The sequence below is a fragment of the Poecile atricapillus genome, chromosome 12, assembly GCF_030490865.1.
Source record: "Poecile atricapillus isolate bPoeAtr1 chromosome 12, bPoeAtr1.hap1, whole genome shotgun sequence".
In the NCBI taxonomy this organism is placed as follows: domain Eukaryota; kingdom Metazoa; phylum Chordata; class Aves; order Passeriformes; family Paridae; genus Poecile; species Poecile atricapillus.
Window position 1 is genome coordinate 12,330,386 of NC_081260.1, and position 7,859 is coordinate 12,338,244.

The 7,859-nt window shown below is 43.1% G+C and overlaps 1 long non-coding RNA gene across 1 annotated transcript; it reads right to left on the reverse strand.

Moving 5' to 3' along the window:
- Positions 1-638: 638 nt before the first annotated feature.
- On the reverse strand, positions 639-6,169 carry LOC131583385 (uncharacterized). The gene is made up of 3 exons (XR_009278511.1): positions 6,069-6,169; positions 5,230-5,314; positions 639-806 (listed from the first exon to the last, which is right to left on the reverse strand). It is a non-coding gene; the product is annotated as an uncharacterized LOC131583385 (long non-coding RNA).
- Between the last annotated feature and the right edge of the window lie 1,690 nt (positions 6,170-7,859).

Consider the following 7,859-nt stretch of genomic DNA (forward strand, 5'->3'; position numbering starts at 1 on the left):
CCTTTCTTTTCTTTCTTGTATCCATTTATCAGTGCAAAAGTAAAAAAAAAAATAATTCCAGCTCTTTAACCAATGGTACATCTATGCTTCATACAATATTGAATGTTTCTATTTTTTCCCGGTGATGTTTTCTTAAATTCTAATATCACCTGATCTTTGTGCAGTTAATTCCCTTGTCATCAAGCCATATAAGTACTGACCTCAGAATCTCAGAATAGCCTTGGCAAAAAAAAAAAAAATACAGTAATTTGCATCACTGTTGCTGAGGGCTCTACATATTTCTATTATAATCCCAGTTTCAGCAGGCTGGACAATACAGATTGGTGTGGCTGTTTTCAGCTTTCAGGAGGAAATTTATTCTTAGAAATTGGGTCAAAGAATTTGGTTTGTCAGGGCCGACTGTGTGGCTCCAGTTCAAAATAGAAAACTTGCAGAGCAGCTCATTAATTTAAACAATTAGGTTAAAAATTTCTTTATTTTAAAAGTGAGAATAAATTTTAGCAGCCAAGATACCTAAAGCTGAACTGAGATGTACAGGTGGAATAAACCTGTAAAAAAATGGAAGGTGTGCAGAAGACAAAAACCAGCAAACTGATGCACATTTTTTTTAATATTCTTTTCCTATCTTGCTTCCTTAATATTTCATAGTGTCAGTAAAGTTAGGTCTTTCTCAATATTGTATGTCCTTTATGTCGTTGGCTTTGACACTGAAGGAAGGGAGTTGTAAATTACATTTCTGACTGGAGATGGGTTCTGAGCCCCCATGGACACAGACCTTCTTGGAGAGCTGGTCGGAAGATCAAGGTCTGAAAACAAACACATTGAAATCCTGTTTATCTTTGCTTCCTTCTCATCTCAGTCACAGAGATTTCCTGGGGGAGATTTTCCTGCAGGAAATGTGGAAGTGCAGTGGCAGTGCCAGGCTGGCTTTTTTCCCCCACCACCACAAGAGCAGTTCTATCACAGGGTCCTTGTTCCCTCGTGTGCTTTCCCCATCCCTTCTCCAAAGCATCAGAGGCTCTTAACCATCTTGAATCCACTTGGCTGAGAGCCATTCCTCTGAGATGGTCAAGTACACAACATTCACTCCTGAGCACTCGTCAATTAACTTTTTCTCTTCAAGGGCTAATGACTCTAAATAGCACCTTGAGCTCATCGCTGATGCTGGGGAAGGAGGGGGGACCCTGCAGTCAGCACAACTCCAAATCTGGAAACCTACCTGCTAAGAAGATTAAGTCTGCAATGCTGAGCATTAAGCCCATCAATATTTATGCAGCAGGCAAAATTCATATCAAACCTGTCAGGCAGAATCTGTCACCGTGGTGTTTCTAAAAGGTTACCAGCCTCGAGATACCTGTTTCTCACGTATGAACAGGGTTGAAGATGAATTGTTTTGCAATTTCAGTCTTAGTCTACTGGTAAACTGCAGGATTCATTATGGAATTAATACTTTGCTTGGGTTCATCTGCAGGCACTCCTCTAGTGCACACAATGAATAACAATCTGGAGGATCAAGAGGGTAAGCTGGAAATGTTTTCGCTTCAGAGAAAATGTCTGATTTGTTCAAGTGCCCTTTATCAGAGTTTCCATACGAAAGGCAAACCCTCAGTGGGCAGTTCTGGCCTACACAATGGGGTCTCTGTTCAGAGCCACCTGACCTTGACAGCAGCTGCTGTGGGGAGCCTGGAGAAGAGCACAGGTACCTTGTGTAATATACTGAAAATCTTAGTGGAGCATTACTTCAACAATTATCAACTGGCACATCTGCCCCCAGCATCTCCCTGCATGTCCTCTCTTCCCCCAGAACTGGGCTGAGGAGTGGAGCTATTAGACCTTTTAGAAAAAAAGGAGCAGGAGATGAGCCTCTGCTCTCACCAAGTAGAAAGGGAATATTCATAGCAATAGAAGCAGCAGAGCACAGCAAGATCGGGTATGCAAAGGGTGCTAAGCACAACTCCTCTTCTGATGCATTGATATGTGATGGATACAAAACCAGGGAGGAGGTTATAGAAGTTTATACCACATGATCTGGACAGTGTCCTTTTAATTCCTGCTACCTCTGACAGACACTTTCAGCTCACTGCTCAGCATCCCAGTCCCTGCAGGGATATCTGTCCTTTTCCTTTCACTGTAAGAAATGCAGACTAGGGAAGGGAAATTTTTCTGATGTATAAATTATATGGTGAGAGAAGGAAAATCAGCATGTGAGAAAAATATCTAGGTGATGTATTTTGGGGAGCAGAATCCCTCTGCCAGCTCATGCCCTCCCCACGCTGCTGCAATCATTGCTGCAGTGTGCAGACGGTGTGCTGGTGAGCAGGTGATGTGTGAGGACTGCAGGCACTGATGATGCTGGCCATTTTCTCTTTTCTTCCCATCAGGCTGCAATTCTGTAGTTTTGACTTGTCTTCTGTTTGCAATAAAAGTTATTAACCAACTGTGTTATCAGAGCTTTACCTTATTTGTGTGGCACAAGGGTTTCCAGTCTCCTGACAATAATCTGCTGGCAAGGCAGAATCCCACTGAGGCACTGCATGATAAACACCCTCAGGATGCTGAAAGTAATTGACATGAGCTGCAGCTGTGGCTAAGGAGGATCCCTGCAGAGGACTGTCACGATTCTCTCTATCTCCTGCACAATGTGGCCCTGGAAAACCTGGTTTAGAGGCCCCAGGTAAAGGAGCTCCAAAAGGCCTGGGGCTGTTTTCTGCTTCAGAAGCTGGGTAAGGAGGGGGCAAGGGCCCAGTGGGCTCTCTGATGCCCCAATGCCATGTTTCCTCTGCCAGCTCTAGCTTAGAGGGGCACAGATGTGAGTCATGGTACAAACATCAGACTTGCTCTTTCCTCAGTGTAAAATTTCTGTATGAGTGGAAAATGAAGAAAACATTGAAAAACCCAACACCGTATTATCACTTGATGTATCACTGTAATGTAACACATTCCTTCCCTTTGTAATCCTTCTGCTCTTACATCAAATTTGCTCTGCTTTTTTCAGCCCAGCCTACAAAAAAACCCCTGTATTTTCACTCTAATAGGAAATTAGGTGTACAGTAAAAATATTTATTGAAGCATGGACACCTTGGTCCATTTCCTGTTTGAATCAATAGAAAGGTTGTTATTGATTTTGGTGGGTTTTTTGAGACAGGCTCTAAGTTTTATCCATTTTCCAGTAGATTAATTCCCTGCTGATGCATGCTTTGTCCTGGTTAGTCCTCATCATGTTTTTTTATGACTTTTGGGAAGGAATAGGAACATAACAGAGAGTAAAAATGGCCATTTTATATGTTAGAATATGAAAGTGTGGCTTGCAGTTAGTGACTAGCCTTGCTTTATCCTGAGTACCTACAGGTATGATGGTTGAACTTGGTATTTTTCATCTGCAGTGTAAAAGCTGCCAACTCCGTTAAAATCTGATTCAATGTGACATTTGTGTCACATTTGATCTGCTTGCATTGGTGAACATTATGTCAGCTGATGGGATGTAACCAGACACAGCCTAATAGGGAGTGATGTGAAAAGCAGGCATCATTCTTCTTCTTCCTGTGCTTAGGACTAGTGTGAGATAACACAAAAGGCAAAATAACCTTTGACTTCATCATTGTGCCATTATCAGGGGGTGGCTACCATGGGATTATACACTATGTGCCACCCCATAATATTATACATCTAAATAGGAAGCCCACTTTCATTTTGAGAAGTGATGATGAAAAACATGAAATCCCCTCATGGCATTCCTGATTCCTTGTATTCAGGAGTCTGCTGAAGTTGGTGTCTGGTGCTTTAGTTCAATTAATCTGTGTTAAGGGGCTTTTCCAGGCCAGCAAATGGATAAAGAGGTGGACCCTGCAAAGGAACCACATCACAGTGCTGTGGCTGGGAAATCCCAAATGACAGAGCAGTAGCCAAATCTGAAGGGAGATGGAGTGGGTATCCTGCTGGTGCTTTGATCCCAGCCATGGTCCTGCATCCTGGGATTCCTCTGAGCACAGCTTAAATTGGAGGCTCTGCGTTCCTCTGTGAGAAAATCCTTCTCCAGGTGTTTAGGGGAAGGAAATACACAGCACAGTCAGAAGAGTGAATGTGGCCCTGCCAGGGAGGGTGCATGGGGCAGCTTTTGGGGCTAAAAATCCTTGCTAGGCCAAACTCCAAAGGCATGATGTGACCTGCTGAGATCCCTTTTCAAATTTGACTCAAATGAGTCCACATGCCATATCTCACCAGCACAGTGTTTATTATGTTTAAATGTTACCACTGTGTGCTGGTTTTGGCTGGTGTAGGGTTAATTTCCTCCACAGTAGCTGGTACAGGCCCCTGTTTTGAATTTGTGCTGGAAACAGTGTTGATAATTCAGGATATTGTTACTGTGGGTGGAGCCAAGGCCTTTTCTGCTCCTCACCCCACCCCAGCAGTGAGAGGCTGGGGGTGCACAAGGAGCTGGGAGAGGGCAGAGCCAGGACAGCTGACCCCAAATGACCCGAGGGATTCCCAGACTGTGTGGCATCATGTTCCTGGCATAAAGCTGGGGGAGAATGAGCAAGTGGGGATGTCCAGAGCGATGGATGGTGTTTGTCTGCCCAAGTCACTGTTAGATGTGATGGAGCCCTGCTGTCCTGGGGATGGCTGAACACCTTCCTGCCCTGGGGAAAGATGAATTCCTGGCTTTGCTTTTGCTGCATGTGCAACTTTTGCTTTGCCTATTAAATTGTCTCTATCTCAACCCACAACTTTTCTGAGTTTTAACCTTCCAAGTCTCTCCCCCATTCCACAGGAGGGAGTGAGTAAGAGGCCACGTGGGGCTGCACCATGACACACTGCCATAAAACAATCTATCAAATAACCTTGGTGTCTGTCACACTACAAACTTCAGGCACAATAAAAACCATGGGCAGTCAGGTATTCTTGAAAACTGAGCCAAGGCAGCAGGATCATTCTGAAACACCTACATTTCTCTGGGACTGCTGCTCCTATAAGTGATGGGTTCAACCCAGCTGGCCAACACATTTTACCTCAAAGACTACACATTTTGTCAATATTCTGCTTTTTGCAAGATGAAATACTGCTGGAAGAAAGATCTCTAGGCACACTTAACACATACAATACCAAGTGATGTGTTTATGCTGTTCAATAAAAGAGCTAGAAAAGGTATTTGTCAGGGAAGCTGTGGGCAAGGTAATTTATATTTTGTATGAAATGCCACTTAGGAACACTTAAATAAAATCATCACAATACCTGTTTTTCTGCAGTAAGCTGGTCCTTGTAGTCATACAAACTGACTTCCAGCCCAACACAGAGGCAAAAGTAAACTGTCTCAGGGCTGCTAAGAGGAAAACAGGAATATTTTCACTGTTGGAGCACGGCAGAAACCTGTCTGCTCTTCACCCTCGGTCTGTGGTGGGGAAGCTGAGGTTGCTGTCTGTTCCAGATAACCCTCAACCTGATGACAGGCTAAACTCAGAGCTAAAAGTGGCAGAGAAGATGAGGATTAAAGGTCTCAGGAGATGCAGTATCCAAACCTCAGCTGGGACATTGGCACATCTGCTGCCTTGCTCAGCGCTGTTATCATGAACTGATGGCATCCAAGTGCATCTGCAGTGCTGTCACCAGGGCTCTCCTGGACAGCTTCATCTGCTGCACATCTGCCTTTCCTTCATGAGTGATAACAGCATTTTATTAGACTAGAAGATACTTGAAAAAACTGCTTCAGAAGTTGTTATGGAAAATAAAATTAAAATAAAGAAATAAAATAAAGTAAAGTAAAATAAAATAAAATAAAATAAAATAAAATAAAATAAAATAAAATAAAATAAAATAAAATAAAATAAAATAAAATAAAATAAAATAAAATAAAATAAAATCTAGAATAAAAACATCATCTCTGCTGGGAATTTCCTACACAGGCAAGGAAGGTGGGGTGGGTCACACAGACACCCCACCCCTCCAAGGCTGAGGAAGGTTAGAGTTACTCTGCACAAGCACAGCAGGGCAGGGCCCTGCAGCAGCTGCTCTCTGCACAGACACAGCTTAGCAAAGGTGGGGGAAACAGGGCTCAACAGGCTCACCCCACTCACCCAGGTCTCTGTGGGTCTTGGTCAGGATTAGAACTGAGATCTCCTAAAACTTGGTACCATCCCTCTCCTGAAACCTGTGAAGATCAGAGTGAGGGCAGCTGTTTTCTTCTTTTTGCTCTGACTTGAGCTGCACACACATTTGCCAGCTCGAAGCCAGCTAGGGTAAATATGCTTTAAAAGTGGTGCTGGTCTGATTAGGCTGGAGGCAGAGCAGACAAACATAAATACTTCCTATTAGTCAGTACTATCTCAAAATGTGACACCTTAAAGGTCCTTTTAATTTTGGCTAGCTGCTTTTGCAGTACAAGCTTATTATGGCTTCTGTGCACTATTAACTAATTTCTATGCATTGCTAATTATTTTTTTCAATTTAGAAACTTACAGGAATTGTTGTGATAACATTTAAATGGCAAAAGGAGGCTGAACTGTCCTACTATTGGTCCAAGAGTCCCTGTTCAACCTGCTGACATTTCAGGGGCTAGAACTCTTATTATCCATGCTGCTCAGCTGTTTCCAGCAAGATCACTTCTGTAACTTTTTCCTAGGGACATAATTTCTTCCCTGACACTATCTTGTGCTTCCTGAAACTCCAGCAACTCCGATGGATATGTGCAATTTGGACACAGCAAAGGTTGTAGCCCACTGGTAAATGAATTGGCACTTTCCAATTTCTCCTGACCGAGAAAATCCTGGCTGCTTTGAGATGGCTGCTGAGCCAATTGTGCAGGGTATAACCAGGATGGTGTTTTGAAATGATAAATAGTGATCAGATGTTCAGTTATTAACAACATTTTTCTGCTTATAGAAAAAATTCTTACACATGTGGCTTCCTGCTTTGTTTGGCCATTTATAGACATACATACTTCTCCCTTCATGTTTTCTCCTTGTGCTATTTGTAGCTGCTAAAGCAGATGAAGCTACAGACCTGTCCCCTACTTTGTCTGATATCAGTGGCTGCTTTCTTCTGGGGACAAACTCCTTCCTCTAGAGAACAGTACAATGCACCTCACTGGGACACCATCATCCAGCAAGATAAAACACTGAAGAGTAAAGGCTTTGGAAACTCCCCCAGAGGAGCAGAGGATCCAGTCAGGGCTCCTTCACATTAATATTTGCTGTTCCTCTATATTACATCTCTACTATGTGAACATTTGGGAGTGCTGGTTCTCCAGTTCCATGTGTTACATGCACTAGGGAGAAGCTCTAAACAACATCTGTAATGCCAAGACAAGTCACCACTCTGTAAGGAAGCCCAAAATGTTGTGCTAACCATGAAGGATAAATAATGGATAGGAGTTGCCCCTTCTGATCACTTTTGGGAATGATGCCTTTTCTGTGCTAAGAACTCTGACAAAATGTTGCAAGAAAAAGAAATCTGATTTGCATCCATTTTCCCAGCTCAAAAAGTTCACTTATTCCTGGTAATTTTGGTCTGCAGTGGGGCATCTACACACTGAACACTACAGCTACTGCAGGGAAGAGAACTGCAGCAAAAACCCTGCAGCAAAAATCTGTGAGGAGATCCTACTGCTGACCATAAGGATTTATGGGCTCAGTGACCTGGGTATTCCAAACCTCTTCAGTCTGAAGCTTGGATCCATCTGCTGAGCCATGGGATTAATCCAGAGGCTGAGTCCTTGAATGCATTTTTGCTGTAGATGGGGCTGGGGCCTCCCAAGACTCAGCAATTTAAGTTCTTCTGATTTCACTTTGAATTCAATGATGGATTTTTATATGCAGTAAGGTGTTGGCTGTAATATATGAGAACAGAATACTTGAAGGGAGTGAAAA